At 43.5% G+C, this 22405-nt stretch overlaps 2 long non-coding RNA genes across 2 annotated transcripts in view; both read left to right on the forward strand.

Moving 5' to 3' along the window:
• The window catches only part of LOC309343192, a 224270-nt gene that overhangs the window by 41408 nt on the left and 160457 nt on the right, over positions 1 to 22405 (forward strand). The window lies entirely within an intron of this gene.
• On the forward strand, positions 6231 to 7214 carry LOC309343205. Its single transcript, XR_014157182.1, has 2 exons — positions 6231 to 6442; positions 6917 to 7214. It is a non-coding gene; the product is annotated as an uncharacterized lncRNA (long non-coding RNA).

Here is a 22405-nt window from a genome sequence, read left to right on the forward strand (position 1 = left end):
AACTAGATAATATGCTTCCTGTAGGTAAAATTGAAGTTGTCTGGCCCCTACTCTTTCGATCACCTTGACCAGGATGGCAATATTAGAGGCTGGATGGCAGCTTTCTAAAGCCTCTGGATTCAGAGGGGGCCACTTCAAGAGGGGCCACAACCTCATTCAGAGCAGTGAGCATAACTCCTTCCTCTAGTGGGGCACTAACTACTCTGAGATCCCTTCTAGTCAATGCATTCCTACTAGATTTAACAAGTCAGGGATCGAAATGTTGTTGGCATCACAGCTGCAAGGCTCCTGCCTTCACCATCAGGCTGCAACAACTGACACTGATCTCACAGGTTGTAATGTGCTGGTGGTCTAGAGACCTCCAAAAGGCCAAAACCAGAGAGGTGGCTTCTCCTCTTGAAAGTCTGCACCTGAGTTTTGGGAAGCTTTGCAGAAGAATTTCCCCCTTGTACTAATTTTGGAGGCGAGAATTAAGCAGGTGAAGGGGTTGCGGAGGACGATTGATATTTCTGATGTTATAAATCAAATATTAACTGAAATTTAATAGGATGTGGGATATCGGGTCCTCCCTTAAAAAGGGCACGTATTGTGGTGAGACCTGGAAACCGACACCCTGTGTTGTGGGTGGATATGATTGGTCAGCCACAACATCCCACTGGTAGGTCCCTTGAAGCTGGGTGCAATCTGGCCAATGGGAAGCAGTCCAAATGGTTTGAGGGACCTATTTATGCCCATGCATGTGACCCAGAGCTTCCTCTTTTGTCGTGTGCATTTGGAACACCCACCCACCTCTCCCTACTTTTAGGGCATTGTGTGCTTGACCTTGCTATGCCGTCGTGTGTCGTCTGTCATTGGGACAGGGACACGGCAGGAATTTTCCCCACTTGGCCGATTGGCTGTTGCCATTTGGGTTTCGCCTGCCACATAGCAAATCGTCACAACTTGGAAGGTTGCGGATAGGCTCTGGTTCAGGTGATAGGGACGGGAGAACGTTCTCGCCATCCCTATGTGAAGGGTATTCCGTTAAAGGAATCCAGGGACTCAATGGTTTGGTCAACCCCTGAGAGGGGTTGTGCCTGAGTCCAGGGGGGCATTTGGGTGGCGGAGATAGCCTGTTCCCGGCTTTCCGCTTATCCAGGTGTTCACCCTTGGCTGACCTATGCTGGTGCCCTGGGTCAGCGCTACCTGCATGGCAGGGAGCTAGTCAAACCAGAGCCTATGCAACCACTTACTTTCTGTAATCAATAAAGTTGTGGCCTAAATTCTGCCAAAAACCAAAACCAAAATTTGAGTCAAGTGTGAATTCATTTGGGGGGGGGGTTCTGGGTCTGAACACGCAAATAATTAAGTAATTTGCATCCATTCAGAGACTTTAGGATACATCAGGTAAATAGTCTGTATAAATGATCAGTGTAGATATGATTTTACAAGGTCCTTTTAGACATGAAGCTACAGGATACATTGCTTTTCCTGCATTTTATTTTCCTGAACTGGATTTACTGCACATACTATTACTATGTTGGAAATGTAAATGGGCTTCCAAAGCACACTTTCTAATATACTTCACAGTATTATCTCCCCTCCTCCCACCCTGCACTTTGATTTTGATCTACACACTTTTACCCATATAACCCTATTTAATAATTACATTCTTCATATTTTTGACCTGCTTTCTTTCTGAGACATTGAAGCCAAGGGAATTGTTCCCTAAAGCCAAATCTATACTTTTTATTGTTATGGGAATATTCTGCTCAAACTAGATATTGCACTTTTATTTCCCATTCAATAAATATCCATGACATTCGCTGCTGCAGTGGGTATTAGAATGTCAGGCTATTAATTTATGACTAGAATGGTGCAATATCGATAGGGTTATTATCTATCAGAAATGCATAAATATGATGTTTCAGGTGATGCTGGCTCTGTGCGTTAAACTATGACTAAACAAGCATTCCCCCCCCCCAAAAAAAATTAGAAAGTGCTGTTTTGTATTATGTTTCAAGCTGATTTCAGAGGTGAAATTATTTATGTACCCATGAGGTTGGTTTTGCTTTGCATTTCTCCTTTTATTTAGCAAGAGCAAACCACCCATCTGGATGTCTGGAATAAAAATATATTACTGACCTCACTGATGCTACAACTCAGTGTTAACTTTCTGATTTGAACAATGCCCATTTCTCTGTCAGTTCATTTAGATATTGTCATGGTATCGGGAGCTTTAAAGGGGTTAATGAGGTATTTATTCCATTATTGTTATTGGAAATTACTGTGTCTAGAACACTTACACAAGAAGATTAAAGATAGATGCTTTAGACCACTTTCTGTAGTCAGATAGGCCATTACTTTCTGGTTCATAACACAAAATAGTACTTTTCATCAAAGAGCTCATATTCTCTAGATGATTCAAAAATTCACAGACCAAAACCAATGTGAAGAAGTTTCTAAAATACTTTTTAACCCCAAACAAGTTACAATACACATACTCTAGCCAAGCACGGTGAAAATGGAATGCATACTATAAAAGTGTATTAAGGAATCTGTATACTATGGAAAGTAGTTTGTCAGTCTGGCCAACTGTTTTCAATGGATTTGGGCACCCCTTGAACTATCGCCAAACTTGGTTCCTGAGGCGGGAGCGGTGGGCTTCGCCAATGTTTGGATATTGGGTCCCAGTGATCCAAGATCACATAACTTGAACAGCTGTTAGACAATGGTATAGGGAAGTATACTCTGTCCTCCTAACAGGTGAGGTATCTGAAACCCTACTGAGACACTGACTACCCTCAAACACACCACAACCTACCACAAGTCTCTCATTACCTTTCTACAGGGCATATCAACTCTCATGGGATTCCAGTAATGTCCCCATCAGACCTAACACCTAATCCAGGCAAACTGGAAATCAAACAAGATTGCCTGCATCTGCTTGTTAAGAGAGAGGCTTGCCATATATTTTACACAAATTAGTACCCCCCTCATCTTCAAGATGAATCATAAGGGCTTGAGGCTGTCTGTTGAACCTCATCAAAGGTGTCATGGGCTTTGAAGACGCTTGAACTCAGGACGGAAGGGAGAAACATGTTAAGACGGAGGCACACTTGGCAAACCCTTTCCGTGATCAACTCCCACCTATGTCCCCACTGTTTACAAAGCTATTGTACTGCCAACCTTACTATATTCTTGTGAAACATGGACCACTTATAAACGCCATCTCCAACTCCTCGAATGATTCCATCAATGGTGTCTCTGAAAAATTGTACACATCACTTGGGAAGACAGGCGAACTAATATCAGTGTACTGGAAGAAGCAAAGATCACCAGTGTTGAAGCAATGATTCTTCAACATCAACTTCGTTGGACTGGTCATGCTGTGCGGATGCCTGATTATCATCTTCCAAAGCAACTACTCTATTCCAAAAGAGGTTTGTTGTCTCAATGCAAATCTTAACAAATGTAGTATAAACACTGACAACTGGGAAACACTGGCCTGTGAGTGCTCCAGTTGGAGAACAGCATTTACCATGGACTTTGAAGACACTCAAACTCAGGATGCAAGGGAGAAGCGTGCTAAGGGGAAGGCACGCTTGGTAAATCCACACCGTGATCAACTCCCACCTATGTCCCCACTGTGGAAGGACGTGTGGATCTAGAATTGGCCTCCATAGTCACTTACGGACTCACTGTTAAAACTGTGTTTATGGAAGACAATCTTACTCGGCTACAAGTGATGGCCAAAGAAGAAGTAGAAGTTGAACCTCATCAACACAGGAGAGATAGAAAGAGGTTCCACATCATCCCACGGTGACTGCAGCACTTAGAGGGCTGGAGCACTTGGCCCTCTAAGTAGCCTTCTCAAAATATGTGGCCCAGTATAAACATTCCGAAGCCTACACCTGTTTTTAAAAAAGGCATTAATCAGAATTCTGACATGGGATCAAGAAACTAGGAGAATCATCAAAGTCAACCACAATGGCAGAAAAGCAGAGGATGAGAGTGAGGTGAAATGTCTCAATATATGGTCCACTACCAAGAGACATTTCTCTTAATGAAAATTAATTATGGCCAAACCATGCAAGCGTAGTTAATATTATAAGACTCTGAATGTTTTATCGCAGTCCACCCAAATGTGGGATATAAAGCTGTCAGTCAAGTCCAACATTCTGAGAGGACTAACTGCCTCTATGTGGCAGGCAGTTTTGTCAGTTGGTCGTTTGGTCGGTTGCTGAAAGGAGTGCTAACTGGTAACTGCTCAGATGCAGTCTTCTCATGACTCACTACTATCTAGTACAGTGGTACCTCGGGTTAAGTACTTAATTCATTCCGGAGGTTCATTCTTAACCTGAAACTGTTCTTAACCTGAAGCACCACTTTAGCTAATGGGGCCTCCCGCTGCCGCCGCGCCACGGGCGCACGATTTCTGTTCTCATCCTGAAGCAAAGTTCTTAACCCGAAGCACTATTTCTGGGTTAGCAGAGTCTGTAACCTGAAGCGTATGTACCGGTAACCTGAGGTACCACTGTATATTGTTTATCTGTTATGCAACCTAAGCCTACCTTCAGGAACAACTCTGTAAACCTGAATGAATCTGATAGTAAAGTACAGTGGTACCTCGGGTTACAGACACTTCAAGTTACAGATGCTTCAGGTTACAGACTCCGCTAACCCAGAAATAGTACCTTGGGTTAAGAACTTTGCTTCAGGATGAGAACAGAAATCGCGTGGCGGCAGCAGCGGGAGGCCCCATTAGCTAAAGTGGTACCTCAGGTTAAGAACAGTTTCAGGTTAAGAATGGACCTCCAGAACGAATTAAGTTCTTAACCCGAGGTACCACTGTAGTTTATGTTAGTATGATTCAGATTCATGTGTGTTTTCTTTAAGAGGAACAGAAAGGGATTATCAACCAGGAAGGTATAATTATTGATAAGACTCAAACGAGTTAGCAAACCGCTTGTTGCTGCGTAAACTCAAACAGGATCGTTTAAACTCTGCTGAATTATATAAACGTTCCCTGAAACTGATAGCTAGGTAAGGTGGGGGACATTAACACTATGAAGCCCCATGACCCCCTGCCACAGAAAGGCCTGGTCCATTCTATCATTCTATGCCCTGTGGGAGATGGAAAAGGTAGCAGACTCATTATTAATAAGTCTAACTCACAGAAATTATCTTTAGGTTGTACTCGTTTCTGAATGATCAACTGTCATGAAGTGGGTGTATTATTTATACATGATGGATTCAGCTAAAAGCTTGCTTTCAGTCCTGTCGCTTATTGAGATGTAGAACCCTTGATTAAGGAAGATCTTCAACTGCCGCCATTTTGATTATGTTGTTTATCGTTAGTAGAAAAGAGGAATACTATATGGACAGTGGAACGGAGTCCCTTGGAAGGTGGTGGACTGTCTTTCATTGGAGGTTTTTAAGCAGAGGTTGGGTGTCCACCTGTCCTGGACGCTTTTAGTTGAGATTCGTGCATTTCAGGGGGTTGGACTAGATGACCCTCGGGGTCCCTTACAACTCTAGTACTCTGTGACAGTCAGGACTGAATTCCAAACACCCAGAGCTGGCCCAAGATATTTTGGCACCTGAGGCAAACCACAAAATATTGCTACCCTCCCTATCAGCAAAGAAGATGTGAGTGAAGATCTGCATCAGGAACAAGAGGGGGATATGTGGTGGGACTGTAGTGAAATTAAAAAATTCTGGGAAATGATATACAACGAATTGAAGAAAATGTTCCAATTAACATTTGTAAAAAAAAAGCCTGAAGCATTTTTGTTAGGGATTGTAGGAAAAGACCTGCCAAGGAAATTGAAGAACATATTCATGTATGTGACAACAGCGGCAAGAGTCTTAATAGCACAAGGATGGAAGAATGAAGAAATCCCGACAGAAGAACTGTGGCAAGGGAAATTGATGGACTATGTGGAACTGGTGAAACTGACAACTGTGACTTTAAAGAAGAACGGGAACCTTTTACAAAGTATTTGAAGAAACAACAAAATGAACTGGGCTCCTTGGCAGGTTTTGAATAAACAAACACAAATTTATTATTGGTAACATATTGGCAGATAATTTAAGGATCTTTACAATTTTATAATATGCAGAGAATAACATGTGCTGAAAAACCAGAGAGAGGAGCTGAAGGAAGTCCGGGCGGGGGTGGGAGGGTGGATTTTTTCTAGGGGAGGGGGAAATGGGGGGGATGAGGATGATATGTCTCTGATAAATTGTTATGCTGAAATTTTTAATAGGAATTATTCCCCCCCCAAAAAAAAGGAACAAGAGGGGGATAAAGATCTACATTGCGATCTGCTGCCCCTATAGAGCCTACCGCTTGAGGGTATCATCTCACCTTGCTGTTAACCCAGTGGTATAAATCAGATGACTGAATTTATACTGAAGATGAAGATACTGTGCTTTCGGGATGACTAGCATCTCTAAGGTTTCAGCTCTCAAATTCTTATTTCACAGAGAGAAATAAGCTTTAAAAAAGACGTTTCTGACAGAGTGGGTTGCAAGCAAGATTTGTGGGATCGTATTTATATGCCCCCTCGTATAAACAGAAATCCAGCCATATCTGCTCAGTGTGCGTTCGACATCCAACAATTTGGGAGAAAAGGGGACTTTGGCCTGAAAAGAAAACCCTAAAAATAGCTCCAGGTGTGGGATTGCGGGGGCAAGGATAGGTTATAAATCAGAAACTTTTTGTAAAAAAAGAAGAAAAAGGCTTACTGATGGTCTGCACCGCTAGCAATAATGTTTTCTATTGGCCAGTCCATCTCTGTGACTATTTCATCTTCCATGGTAACTTAAACACAAGAAAAAAAGCCTTTACAGTTCAGAGCACTCTTGCATGGCTAGACAAGATGGAGTGAGTTCGTAATAATTCATAGACCTTTCATTTCCATTGTTCTAGCGCTGAGGAATTCCGTTCTGCTTCTAAAATGGCTCTGAGAATCACCTGCTCAACTGTATATATTTCTGTCTGTTCAAATAGATTAACAAAGCCCTTGAAGTGTTAGATGTTCTTCATGTCAAATATTCCAGAGAACCTGAAGCAGCACAATTATCTCTAAACATTTTTGCCAGGCTAACAAGTAGTATTGATGCCCGGTTTCTGACTGCCGCAGCTCTGAAATAAAATGATGAAGGCATCCTGATATGGCAGAACACAAGATGGAAATATTTCTGTTAAGCTCCTGTTCCTGTACAATGAGACACCATTTGCCTCCTTTACCTCATCACTTGAGATGAACTGATGAAGTGAATCCACTGACAGTTTTCTCTGTGTTGAATACACCCATGGCATTTGGTGTATGATAACTCTTCCACACACACAGACGGTTGTGTGATGTTCCAGGCATCATTTTATTATATTTATTCAAAGCATTTTCATCCTACCCTTTGGCAGGAAACGCTCCCAGGCCAGCTTGCATATTGGTGAAAGCAACACAGTCACGGCCATCAGGTTTCCATTGTAAAAAAAAAAGACATGACACAAAAGGAAAAAGTATGCGGAGGGAAGAGAGAAACAAACACACACAAGCTTGACTTACATGTGAAAAGTATCTAGGGGTCTTAGCGGATCACAAGCTGGACATGAGCAGCAAAAGAAAAAAGCTAATGCTATTCTAGGCTGCGTCAACGGAAACATAGAGTCCAGGTCAAGAGAAGTAATAGTACCACTCTATTCTGACTTGTATGATGTATGGAAGTGAGAGCTGGACCATAAAGAAAACTGATCGCCAAAGAATTGATGCTTTTGAATTCTGGTGATGGAGGAGACTCTGGAGAGTCCCGTGGACTGCAAGAAGACCAAACTTATCCATTCTGAAGGAAATCAGCCCTGAGTGCTCACTGGAAGGACAGATCCTGAAGCTGAGGCTCCAATACTTTGGCCACCTCATGAGAAGAGAAGACTCCCTGGAAAAGACCCAGATGTTGGGAAAGATGGAGGGCACAAGGAGAAGGGGACGACAGAGGACGAGATGGTTGGACAGTGTTCTCAAAGCTACCAGCATGAGTTTGACCGAACTGCGGGAGGCAGTGGAAGATGGGAGTGCCTGGCATGTTCTGGTCCATGGGGTCATGAAGAGTCGGACACGACTAGACGACTAAACAACAACAATTCTGACTTGGAGGGACACGGGTGGCGCTGTGGGTTAAACCGCAGAGCCTAGGGCTTGCCAAGCAGAAGGTCGGCGGTTTGAATCCCACGACGGGGTGAGCTCCCGTTGCTTGGTCCCTACTCCTGTAAACCTAGCAGTTCAAAAGCACATCAAAGTGCAAGTAGATAAATAGGTACTGCTTCGGCGGGAAGGTAAATGGCGTTTCCATGCGCTGCTCTGGTTCACCAGAAGCAGCTTAGTCATGCTGCCCAGAAGCTGTACACCAGATGAGCGCCACAACCCCAGAGTCGTCCACAACTGGACCTAATGGTCGGGGTCCCTTTACCTTTATCCTGTCTTGGTCAAACCCAACCTGCAGTCTTGTGTCAAGCTTTGGGCATCACAATTTAAGAAGGATATTGACAAGTTGGAACGCATGCAGAGAAGAGTGACTAATATAATCAAGGGTCTGGAAACCAAGCCTTATGAGAAATGATTGAGAGGACTGGGTATATTTAGCCTGGACAAGAGAAGACTGGGGAGATATGATAGCCACCTTCAAATATCTAAAGGGCTGTCACATGGAAGATGGAACAAGCTTGTTTTCTCCTGCTTTGAAGGGTAGGACCCGGACCACAGGATTCAAGCAATGAAAAAGGAGATTCTGGCCAAACAGGAAGAATTTTCTGACATTAAGAGCTGTTTGACAATGGAACAAACTGCCTCAGGAAATGGTGGACTCTCCTTCCTTGGGATGGTCATGTGTCATGGATGCTTGAGTTGCAGAGGGTTCGACTTTCAGGAAACCTTCCAACTCTACAATTTTTTGATTCTATGAATTTCTCGTTCATCTACACTTTCATTCCCTACCTCACCACCATGGGGGGCGGTGGTGGTGGCAGGGAACAAAATGTAGAGCCAACCCTCTAAGGCTTATTAGGCGGATACAGAGGTACTGCTATTGCAAAGGATATTTAGTCACTTAATCACTGCATTTTTATTGGTTTTTAACATATTAATTAACATTCATACAGCAGAACCTCTCATCTTATACAATATTTTTTGGACTTCTGTCAACACCTCTGGCGATTTTCCGTTCTTATCACTTATTATGCATTTCTTAATTTCATATCACATTTTATTATCTTTAACTAATAATTTTCCTCTTTGTCTTTTTTGCAATATTTCAAATAATTCACCTTACAAAACTTCTTGCAAACCTACTAGCGTAATCTGTTCATCACAATTACTTTTCAAATAGTCCATAAATTTACTCCAGTCTTCTGAGAATCTCTGGTCCCGCAGGTTTCGAATCCTTCCTGTTAATTTATCTAATTCTGTATAGTCCATCAATTTCATCCTCCATTCTTCTTCCCCGGTCATTTCACGGACTATTGACCTGTACACCACTGCTTTATTCTTCCGCTGCCACCAACCAGGTTTCTTCGGGTAAAATACTGAGTCTCTGTCAGGTTGTAAAGTCAACAATGAAGATTAAAGTTTATTGAAGAACAAACAAGTTTTAAATACGTTCAGAACGGTTTGCATGTCGAGGTCCCCAGATCCACCCCAATAACTCACACATCACACAGAAATGTTTGTTTAAGATTTTTAGCATAATTTTGGCCACAACTTTATTAAAATTCAAATTTGTGAGTGGTTGCGTAGGCATTGGTTGCGACTATCTGCCCCCACCGTGGGGGACAGACTGACATTCCGCACGATTGCTATGGCCCGAGCCCCCTTGACAGAGTGGACAAGCAATAGTTAGCTCCCAATTCCTTTAACAGAATCCCTTGCAGCAGCAGCATTAGAGGGGCAGGCACAGCCAATCCATGCCCCTCAACCAACCAAACCATAAACCAATCCCTAACCGCGAACCTTACAAGTTGTGATGATTTGCTACGCAGTAGGCAAAAACCAAATGGCCCCAGCCAATCAACCAGATGGACAAAATTCCTACCAGGCCAAAGCAGACGACCCCATGACAGGCATAGCAAGGTCAAAGCAAACAACCCTATTCTAGGGAGGGAGGGACGGGCAATCCAATGCACGGGCGAAAAGAGGAAGCCCTCGTGCAAGGAGTTTTACTATTTCTGGCTGTCAATCAATAAATGGCAACATTAACTTCTTCCCAACAACAAGGGAAGCCCCAATCGCATCAGTGGCCAACGATCAATTAGCCCGCCCCCCAACTTTGGAGTGTCCTGGCGGCCCCCACCGCAACACGTGCTCTCCATGAAGGAGAACACGCTTTCTCAAATGTGCGCCCTTAATTAGATGTGGCACTATCTCACTGTCACACTCTTCTCTCTCAGTTCTATCCCTGTCTCTCACTCTATCTGTCACAACCGCTATGTTCGACTTTCACTGGCTCTGTCTGACTCCTCTATCTCCCAATAGTAAAACCCCTGGGCTGAGCCTCAAAACCAGGTAGGCTCCGCCTCTGAGCTTTCTCATTGGTCAGTCTACATTAACCATTTCCACCCCCCTGTACAAACATAATCACAAGGAATGGGAAATCCCACATCAACTTTCCAATCACTTGTTAACAGCTGCTTCTCAGGTTGCTATTTAATAGGGATATGCACTGCCTATTTGTTATGTACTGAGTTGAATAGGATCCAAAATGCAGCAGTCTGATTGGTCCTAGAACAATAGGATCCGAAATGCAACAGTCTGATTGGTCCTAGAACAATGCAGCAATATGATTGGTCCGCAGGAGCCATCCAATCCAGCTCCAGATGGAAGTGAATCCACAACCTGATTGGCCTACAGGAGAATTCCGGAATTAGCCAATCACGTGCAGCCCATTGTGTAAATAATGTATATAAAGCATTCCTCCTCACCACTATGAGCTGAATAAAGAGCATGGAATCCACTCTCGACTCCGAGTATATTTCACCATTGATCTGGCTCGGGGCCTGAATGGGCACTTCAGAGCCGCCCTGCTCCAAACTGGGATAATCCAGTTCTGACCCAACCTTATTCAAACCCCGATCCGAATTGGGGGCTTTGCAGTCTTTAATGAGGCTACCTTGCATGCATTTCAACAACAACAACAACAACAACAACAACAATAATAATAATTATTATTATTATTATTATTTTTTATTTATATGCCGCCCTCCCCAGCCAAAGCCGGACTCAGGGCGGCTAACAACAATAAAATAATACAACATTCTAATATCATTTCATTATAAAATTAATTCAAATCAAATTGATGGCAACCATTGGGCTAAAGTTCTGTGAAGATTGCCAAAGGAGGGGGTCAGGCTGTGCCCTGGCCAAAGGCCTGGTGGAACAGCTCTGTCTTGCAGGCCCTGCGGAAAGATGTCAAGTCCCACAGGGCGCTAGTCTCTTGTGGCAGAGTGTTCCACCAAATCGGAGCCACAGCCGAAAAAGCCCTGGCTCTGGTTGAGGCCAGCCTAACCTCTCTGTGTCCTGGGACCTTCAGGATTTTTTTGTTTGAAGATCGTAAGTTCCTCTGTGGGACATACCAGGAGAGGCGGTCCCATAGGTATGAGGGTCCTAGGCCGTATAGGGCTTTAAAGGTTAAAACCAGCACCTTAAACCTGATCCTGTACTCCACCAGGAGCCAGTGCAGCTGGTATAGCACCGGGTGAATGTGATCTTGCAGCGAGGACCCCGTAATAAGTCTCACGCGGCATTCTGCACCCCTGGAGTTTCTGGGTCAGTCTCAAGGGCAGCCCCACGTAGAGCGAGTTACAATAATCCCGTCTGGAGGTGACCGTCGCGTGGATCACAGTGGCTAGGTCAGGGCGAGAGAGGTAAGGAGCCAGCTGCTTAGCTTGGCGGAGATGCAAAAATGGCGCCTTTGTCATAGCTGCAATCTGCGCCTCCATGGCGCACCCTAACATCAATCTACAATTGATGGTTGCCATCAAAAGCTTGCTCTTTCTTCCCCCTCTCCTTGTTGCCCAGCCCCCTTCCCCACTGGCAGTTCCAGATTCCTCTTGGTGTACCCAGTTCTACCCAGTTGAGGCTTCTTCAACCCATTGTGGCAAAGTCTCAGGTCCACCCAAATCATAGCTGTCAACTTTTCCCTTTTCTTGTGAGGAATCCTGTTCGGAAGAAGGGAATTTCCCTCTTAAAAAAGGGAAACGTTGACAGCTATGACCCAGATAATGCCAACTGAGTTCAGGATCCAGGATTAGGCTGGAGACAGTGCGCAGCCTCACTCTTAAAATACACAATCATCACAGTCAGAACTCTGACCTTTGCTAGAAAATAGGTTGAATAAGTAGTGATATTATTTATAAAGCATGTGGTTGTTCGAGCAATGCAGCGCTGTAAAGAAAACCCAACATCCAACATGGGCAACAGATGCATGCTTTTTAGGGAAAATCCATATACAGCAGAACTTTAGAACTACCTGCATAATTCACAAGTCTTTTCTCAGAGACAGATGTGCACACAGTAATTTTTGCCTTAGGTTTTCAAGAATGACTGTGACTTGCAAGCATCCACCTCTGTCTTTAAGATGCGGCATAATGACTTGTGTAGTATAAACTAAAAGATGGAACTTTCCATTTTAGGACTCCTGGTTTATCTTTTCCTCAGATTCACGTACAGTGGTACCTCGGGTTACAGACGCTTCAGGTTACAGACGCTTCAGGTTACAGACTCTGCAAACCCAGAAATAGCGCTTCAGGTTAAGAACTTTGCTTCAGGATGAGAATAGAAATCGTGTCCGGCGGTGCAGCGGCAGCGGGAGGCCCCTTTAGCTGAAGTGGTGCTTCAGGTTAAGAACAGTTTCAGGTTAAGAACGGACCTCTGGAACGAATTAAGTTTTTAACCCGAGGTACCACTGTACTGTAAAATTTTAGTTGGCAGCAGAGGGTTTTTAAATATCTATCCTTTCCCAACAAAAAATGGCTGGGAAATGAAACAGCATTTCTGGATATACCTGAGTTATGGGTACATGTCAAATGGGGACTTTAAAACATGATAACAAAAGCAAATATTCATAGAACATATGCAACAGGGTACATTTCCATGGTTGCATTTGCTGTTGGTAGCATATGCAACCATATATAAATAGGAATGTATAATTTGTACACCTAGAGCTAAACACTTTGATCAATTAATTGGAGCAATTAATCAACTTAAGCTTTAATCTTAGATTTAAATCCTACCTTTCCTCATAATTAATCAGTTGGCTGACAACGAGCAAGACTTGTTGACTTTTGAAAACGGCTGCACTTTGCAGGATAGATTTTATGAAACAGAGATACAAAGCTTTTCCCCTCCAGTTTGCTTCTCAAGCTAGCAAATAAAGCCTCGTCTTTTGTGATGAAATGTCAAGGAGCTTCTTTAAATTCTGGGGTGTGTTTTTTTTCTTGGGGACTATACACAAATTTCAGATCTCATTTGACTGAACACCTTTCAGCACAATCTGCAGGTTTACGATTTTCAGGACTTTTCCAAACCAGCCTGCAAGATGATAAAGTTTGCGATCCTTTACACGTATTATTTTGGGAGGAAGCTCCATTGGAGCCAGTGGGACTTACTTCTGAGTAAATATGCATAGGAATGGACTCCATGGCAGTACTACAGCACTGTCTGTGGTTATATTCTTAGAAAAAGAGTATTCACTTTAAAAAGTCCATTTTCCCTGTAACATCTCCGAATACATTGGGTATTTGGTGCAGTTTGCTGCAGCTTTTACTGGGCTAATTCTTGATGATAAATGAGCATCTCATGAGTGCTCCGGTGGCCAGTCTTGAAAACTGTAATTTACAGCTGGGTCATACAACTGGGTCTCATGCAATGCAGAGTAGACCTCAGGAAAAAATTAGAGCATGGCATAGCAAATATTTGGGGCACATTATGTGACTCATGGTGCTGGAGAAGACTCTTGAGAGTCCCATCGACGGGAAGAAGATCAAACGTATCCATTCTTAAGGAAATGAGCCCTGAGTGCTCACTGGAAGGACAGATCGTGAAGCTGAGGCTCCAATAATTTGGCCACCTCATGAGAAGAGAAGACTCCCTGGAAAAGACCCTGATGTTGAGAAAGATGGAGGGCACAAGGAGAAGGGGACAACAGAGGACCAGATGGTTGGACAGTGTTCTCGAAGCTACCAGCATGAGTTTGACCAAACTGGGGGAGTCAGTGGAAGACAGAAGTGCCTGGCGTGCTCTGGTCCATGGGATCACGAAGAGTCGGACACAACTAAACGACTAAACAACAACAACAACAACGTGACTCACCGTGTTGCCAGCCTCTTTTTACCACTGAGCCTAAACATACAACCTCAGCAACATCATATGAGTTCATAGTGGTACCTGCCAGAGGCTTAGTGTATATGATGTACGTAGTTAGTCTCAGGATGGAGCAATTTTCTCAACCAGGAAAATGTACTTCTTGAGAGTTCAGTGGCTGCAGTACGCAAAAGCAACAGATTCCTCCTGTGACTTTTAACAACTGTCAGGAGTGTGTGCAGGAGCCAGGCCCTGTGACTGGTAGGGCCTCTCAGGACTGGGGCCTCCCTGGGTTTGGCCTGGAAGGGCAAGGCACGGCCACACAGGTGAGGCTTGACAGAACAATAAATAATAATAATAAATTTTTATTTATACCCCGCCCTTCATTGTTCAGAAAACCTGGCTCAGGGAGACTAGCAACAAATTTAAAACACTTAATTGATGCAACAAAAAACAGCATAAATAACAATAAATTCAGAATTCAAAAATCAATTTGGGGGAAAATCCATCCAATAAACATTAGATGATCACCAGGGCTAGCTGGCTAAATTAGACTCCTAGCACATGGTGGCAAGGGCTGGGACGGGTATATAAGACCATAATTTCCCTCTGGCTCTTTGCCACAGCAACACGCTATCCACCTAGCTGTGCTTCGGTTTCATAGAATCATAGAATAGAATCATAGAATCATAGAGTTGGAAGAGACCACAAGGGCCATTGAGTCCAACCCCCTGCCAAGCAGGAAACACCATCAGAGCACTCCTGACATATGGTTGTCAAGCCTCTGCTTAAAGACTTCCAAAGAAGGAGACTCCACCACACTCCTTGGCAGCAAATTCCACTGTCGAACAGCTCTTACTGTCAGGAAGTTCTTCCTAATGTTTAGGTGGAATCTTCTTTCTTGTAGTTTGGAACCATTGCTCTGTGTCCGCTTCTCTGGAGCAGCAGAAAACAACCTTTCTCCCTCCTCTATGTGACATCCTTTTATATATTTGAACATGGCTATCATATCAGGTTTCCTGACTCCTGGTATCCCGAGCCTCGGATTCTTGGCTTCTTGACTCCTGGTTTCCTGATTTGTGGTCTGTTATGGAAAAATCTAGGTGTGAGGCTGCTCAGTCACCCAACCTGTCGGGCAGAGCCTGTGGGTCCCTGCAGAATAAAGGAAGGATTCCAGCCAACAAGAGCAAATAGCTGTAGACCAAAGTTTATTGCGCAACAGGTTCAAAGAGCAAATTTGAACCCCCGAGGATGGGGTGACAAAGACTTTTTAAACTTTCCCACCATATCCCAGAATACAGTTCATACAGCATCATTGCTACATCACTGACATGTCACAAAAGGGGAGGGGTTAACCTTGGCAAACATGTCCAGACAAGTCCTTGGTACAAGATTAGCATAAGCTGACATGGCAGGGCAAGACTCAGGTATAAGATTAGCATAGACAAATATGTCTTAAGTACCCACCACCCAAAAGTACAACAGAAGTTCCTTTGCATGTCTGGAGCCTGAGGCGAGTCAGGTGATGAGATTTGGCTTCCTTTGGCTAACAATGAGCCCAGCAATTGTCACCTCTGGGAACTTCCTGGAGTCCTTTTTCAAGGGGAAAAGAGCTTTGGAATGGAGGAAACTGGGAAAGGAGATGATTTTATATTATTTTTAAAGCTAGGTAACTTCCCTGAGCTGTCAAGTTGAAAGGATACATTCAGGTATAATATTTGTAATATTTAACTTTAAAGATGTGCCCCCCCCCCGGTAATTTCCGTAACATGGACTCTTGGTTTCCTGACCCCTGGACTGCTGATTCCTGCTTCCCAACCTCTACCCGGGTCCGATGTACCAAGCCGGGACTCCGACTGCCTGTAACCCAGACTGCGACAACAACTGTTCAGAGGTGGGAATTTAAGCCAGCACAGCTTTCCCACAATGGGAGACCTATTGACACCCCCCCCCCCCGAAAAGGAACTATAAGAAAAGCAGTTGCTAAGGCTTATGTTGTCACGGTTCCTTGAAATAAAGAGAATCGAGACCCAAACTCTGCAGAGTGCCTCCAACGCTCCTCATTTATATCAGAATGCTCTGCCAACAGTAAGCAACTCCTCCCTCCTCTTTCCTATGTAATCATTCACACACACACCCCGCAACTAATTTTTCTCATGCTAAAATATTCTTTTCGCAACTATGGGTCTCCCATAAAAGTCTGTCAGCTCTACTTATGTGCAGCCTCACTTTGCTGTGCCCTGTTAACACGGACTCTTAGTGCAGCTGGTGAGTTTTGAAAATCATTTTGGAGTGCTTCAGTGGACTGAAGAAATAATTAATTGAAGGCTCCCAGCACGTGCTAAGTAGCTTGGATGAGCCTGAAGATCTGAGCAATTGCTTTGTTTTTTCCCTTTCCTTATCACCATTAGCCATTTTCACTGGATAGAGATACAAAATAACTAGGCTTTACAGTGAGCCATTAAACTGTCATTTAGGCAACTGTGCATGAAGAGGCATCAGATAACGGTCAGTGCTGAAGCAGAACACAGTTTGTGAATCATGGCTGTCTCTCCTGGGCTTAAATCACATTCACCAGTGGAGCAGTCAAGGGTTTCATTAAAGGGAGAGGCATTCGGCTAGAGAAATATATCCAAAAAATGAGAGTAAATAAAAGCCTCACACTTTTCTCTATTTCTCTTCATGTTTTATTTACCACCGTGGGGGGCTTAACAAGGTGGCGAATGTAAGAAGCAATAAGAAAGCTGAGCCGTGGTGCCGGGTGGCGGGGGAACGGGGGACGAGGGCGAAGACTCTGGGAAAGGGATGCCCCGAGATTTTAACACGGACATTCTACATTTGGAGATTTAGCGTTATTTATTCACACCGTGAAGGGGAGAGGGCTAGGGTTGGGGCGAGTTGCGATGCAACTGTATTCAGGCGGATCTTTAAATAATAAATTTATAGGGAAACAGCAATGGAAAAAACGAGCACTGCTTTCAATACACACACACACCCAGGTATGGCTTATATAGTATGATGAAAATAAACATAGTGAGCACTTGTGTTCCTTGCTTTTTATTTTTCAATTTTATTTATATCCCGCCCTCCTGGCCAAAGTTGGATTCAGAGCAGCTAACATCATACAAGTAAGACAATGCATAAAACCAAGCTATCAATAAATTAAGAAACATCCCACAATTACCTGTATTTTTCGCTCTATAAGATGCACCAGACCACAAGACGCACCTAGTTTTTGGAGGAGGAAAACAAGAAAAAAAATATTCTGAATCTCAGAAGCCAGAACAGCAAGAGGGATCAATCCCTCTTGCTGTTCTGGCTTCTGAGATAGCTGCGCAGCCTGCATTCGCTCCATAAGACGCACACACATTTCCCCTTACTTTTTGGGAGGGGAAAAGTGAGTCTTATAGAGCAAAAAATACAGTAATTCAAACAAATTAAAATTAAAACTGGACAAGTGGCAATCTTCAGGTTAAAACTGAAGGCTTCTATGATTAATATGTTTTGTATTTTCTACAATAACGTCAGATATGAAGAAGAGGCATGTTTTCCTTTATTAATAGAATGTGTCTCAGCCTAAATAAAAAACAACTCTAGTGAACTACTGTTCCCAGTACAGATCCCTTATGTAGCCAAAGGCTCAACATTTGCTGAAGTAATAGATGCATATATGTATAAAGGTAAAGGGACCCCTGACCATTAGGTCCAGTCGTGACCGACTCTGGGGGTTGCGGCACTCATCTCGCTTTGTTGGCCGAGGAAGCTGGCATTTGTCCGCAGTTAGTTTCTGGGTCACGTAGCCAGAATGACTAAGCTGCTTCTTGCAAACCAGAGCAGCGCATGGAAATGCCGTTTACCTTCCCGCCGGAGCGGTACCTATTTATCTACTTGCACTTTATACTTGCATATATGTAAAGGTGTGCATATATAGCAGCTGTAATGGTTATAAGAGGTTACTTGTGCGTAAGTTGCCGTCACTTTTGGCTAGAGTGCCTGGCTAACCATGCCTTGGCTGACAGCCCTCACTCCATGGCCGTTCAGTCGCTTGCAGAATCTGTCAGTGGGCGTTTCTTGAACCTCTTCCAGCATAAAAGCTGTTTGACGCCAAGTCTCCGCCTACTCTCCCTGCGCGGGACTCTTCTACGCAAGGAAGGAGTGGGCAGAGGCGTGCCCGTGCTCTCTCCACTAGTCTCGGGTGAAGAGTCTTGGAGACCTCTCTCCGAATCCTCCATCTCCCTCCCTTCTCTACTGGTGTTGCGCTGAATTCCTTCCCCCCTGCTGATCCCTTCTCCTGCATCGCTTTGGAGCCTTGCCTCCGCCTGCCATAGAATACTGTCTGGCGTTTGATGAGCTCATGGGCAAGATGTCAATTGGAAGAAGCTATGGCTGGCTGGTTGAAAACCCTGAACAAGACCACTCTGCAGTAAAGCATGTTGATGCGAAAGCCCACTTGCGATTTGCTCCATTTCCCAACTACTTTTATGGTTAGAAGATTCTTCCTAAAATTCTGTTTCGAAATCTTTGGTCTTCACTAGGGGTAGAATAATTAGTCGGTTTCACTTCCTTCCGTTTCTCACCTTTCCAGTCTTACAGTTCTCCACATTTCGGCTGCGATTTGTAAAAAAAAGAAGTAAATTAAATAAAATTAATCCTTATGAAAATTCTCCAGCATTTTATTGGAAATTTCTCACAATAAACACATTTTTATATTCATTTTTGTCTAATGTTCACATTTCTGCGAGACGTTTCCCTGACGTGATTCATTTCCGGATGCTATTTTCACAAATAAATATTCTTTTTGTCTTTTGGCGCACTTGCCTCTAATGTATGCATTTTTGTGAATGTTGTTTGGTTGGAGAGCAGGACTGCAAAATTTGAAGAAGTAAAGATTGTTCAAGCGTCTCCTATTCCTGTGCAAGGGGAGAAGAATGGGAAGAATGTAAGATGTTCTTAACAGTAGTGAGAATGCATCAAACTTCAGTAGTTGGTTAGTGTCGCTACAGGTATCTAGTACAAAAATTGGTGTCCGTATTGACTAAGGTTAGCCTAGGATTTCATCTTGAAAACTGTGAACACACACAGCCAGGGAAGCACCAGTTTAACTTTAATCATAATAACAATAATTTTATTATTTGTACCCCACCCATCTAACTGTGTTGTCCCAGCCACACTGGGCGACTTCATATATATATATATACACACACATATATATACAGTGATACCTTGGGTTACAGACGCTTCAGGTTACAGACTCCGCTAACCCAGAAGAATAGTACCTCGGGTTAAGAACTTTGCTTCAGGATGAGAACAGAAATCGTGCTGCGGCGGCAGCAGGAGGCCCCATTAGCTAAAGTGCTGCTTCAGGTTAAGAACAGATTCAGGTTAAAAACGGTCCTCCGGAACAAATTAAGTTCTTAACCTGAGGTACCACTGTATAACTTTAATCAGATAAAGATCCCAATATTTATGGTAAACACTAATTTAATCATAAGGACTTTACCCATTTTATTTAAATTCTTCTTGAGGGCAAAGAGCTTTCGAACAATAAATATTTAAATCAAAATCAGCCAGCATACATCATTTTTGTGTGTGTGTAATTTATAACATCATTAGACACAAGGCACAAAGTTTAAAGCCAGTTCTCCATCTTAAAGCAAGTTTGCATTTACACCATATATCTAAAGGATATTTAAAGCATGCGCTCACACATCCAAAAAACCAATCCTGGGAGTTTACACATCACTCAAGCACTTTTCACAAACTACCGTCTCCAGGATTTTAGGGTGTGTGATTTAAATGTGTGGCATGCATGCAGCCCAATTAAAAACTGGCTCTCTGAATGAAAATCACATTTTGCTGCCTTCTAAAGAGTAGCAAGGGACGCGGGTGGCGCTGTGGGTTAAACCACAGAGCCTAGGACTTGCTGATCAGAAGGTCGGTGGTTCGAATCCCCACCACGGGGTGAGCTCCCATTGCTCGGTCCCTGCTCCTGCCAACCTAGCAGTTCGAAAGCACGTCAAAGTGCAAGTAGATAAATAGGTATCGCTCTGGTGGGAAGGTAAATGGCGTTTCCGTGCGCTGTTCTGGTTTGCCAGAAGCGGCTTAGTCATGCTGGCCACATGACCCGGAAGCTGTACGCCAGCTCCCTCGGCCAATAAAGCGAGATGAGCACCGCAACCCCAGAGTCGTCCACGAGTGGACCTAATGGTCAGGGGTCCCTTTACCTTTAAAGAGTAGCAAAGAGGCAAACAGGTGCACTTCCATCAGCAGAAAGTTTTGTAACTATGACACCAGCTCCAAAACAGCCCTATAGCTTGCTGTATCTCAAACTGCACTGGTGTTTCCAAAGGGGCCTCCTTTCGCCTTAAGCGTATAACTGAATGTCTGCAAAAGTGAACAGGATTGTGTCTGCCCTACCACCAACCTACCCGTGCTCAGTGTCTCATTTGCACAAGGCCTCCATCCAGTTCTTTGCTTTAAAAGGTATAGGTGAAGGACCCCTAGACGGTTAAGTCCAGTCAAAGGCGACTATGGGGTTGCGGCGCTAATCTTGCTTTCAGGCTGAGGGAGCCACCGTTTGTCCACAGACAGCTTTCCGGGTCATGTGGCCAGCATAACTAAACCACTTTTGGCGCAACAGGACACCGTGACGGAAACCAGAGCGCACGGAAATGCCATTTACCTTCCTACCACAGTGGTACCTATTTATCTACTCACACTGGCGTGCTTTCGGACTGCTAGGTTGGCAGGAGCTGGACAGAGCAATGGGAGCTCACCCCATCGCAGGATTCGAACCGCCGACCTTCCGGTTGGCAAGCCCAAGAGGCTCAGTGGTTTAGACTACAGCTCCACCCACGTATTTGCTTAAACATCTATGCAGACCTGGCATTGCTGCCTTGGACAAAAGAGCTGCTGAGCACATTGAAAAAGTCATAGCCAACATCAACTGAAAATCTTTCTTACCGCACCAGCATCATTGTGCAAAATGGACACACGATGGGGATATTTTTTTAAGGAGACCTAGAGGTTGCCTTTGAGATTAAAAAGTCCAAACAAACCGAAAAGCTCTCAATTTCAGCACCCCTTCCCTCCCCAAAAACCCAGCACTTTTCTGAAAAATGGCTCGTCTTCTCGTCTTCTGCTGGAGGGCTTTTCTTCTGTTCCGGTGCTCTGCCTTAATTCTATTCTGCAGTATTTCAGCGCTCTAAATGCGGGCTCAGACATGATCTTTTTCCATAGGAATGTGTTAAACAGGCCATGAAAAGCCAGCATGATCAAAAGATGTTCTACAAAGTATTGATATTTCACTGCTTCTTACTTTCAGCTTCTACAATAATTCACCATATCAAAAATACAATATTTGTAGGTGCTCCTTCACAAAGGAATTTATAGGTTTGGAAATTTAAACACCATACAGCTGAAGTTGAATTGGAAACCAAAAGTATCTAAGCTTGTACGTTTTAGAAAAAAAAAATTCAATTAAGTGGGATTTTAGCTGTTTCAATAAAATTGGACTCTCCCTTTTCAAGATAAGCGTCCTATAGAGCTGGAGCAACCTTTATGTGGCAGGAATATCCACTTCTACTAAACGTATAATCCTAGATCAGGGCACAATACACACAACAGGAAATCAATATATAGTAGAATCAATTTGAAAATATAAAATAAACTAATATATGAGTGGAAAATTGACTTCCTATGGATTAAAAAGAGCGCAAATGGTTGGAAATCTGTCTTTTAACAGGACAAGGTGGGAAGCCGTAATCATGCAACTGATTAAGTATCTGCCATCAAACTGGGAAGGATTTTATTTTTCCCTGATAAAAGGACTTCAATGAAGAAATAATTTATTGGTACATTTTTCTCCGTGTTGTGAAAGGGATTAAATGTGCACAATATCACGAAGAAGGATCAAGCTGATGCTATTTTAAATATCAACAGAATAAATCAGATGTGTGGTTACCATGCTACCCATATTATAGCTAAGATTGTTTAAAAGTATATAACCCATGGCTTATAACTGAATTGCTTTTTCTTTTTAAAAAAATAATAAATAAGGGAGCGGTTCA

This window comes from Podarcis erhardii, assembly GCF_964252035.2.
Source record: "Podarcis erhardii genome assembly, chromosome: 5".
Lineage (NCBI taxonomy): Eukaryota > Metazoa > Chordata > Lepidosauria > Squamata > Lacertidae > Podarcis > Podarcis erhardii.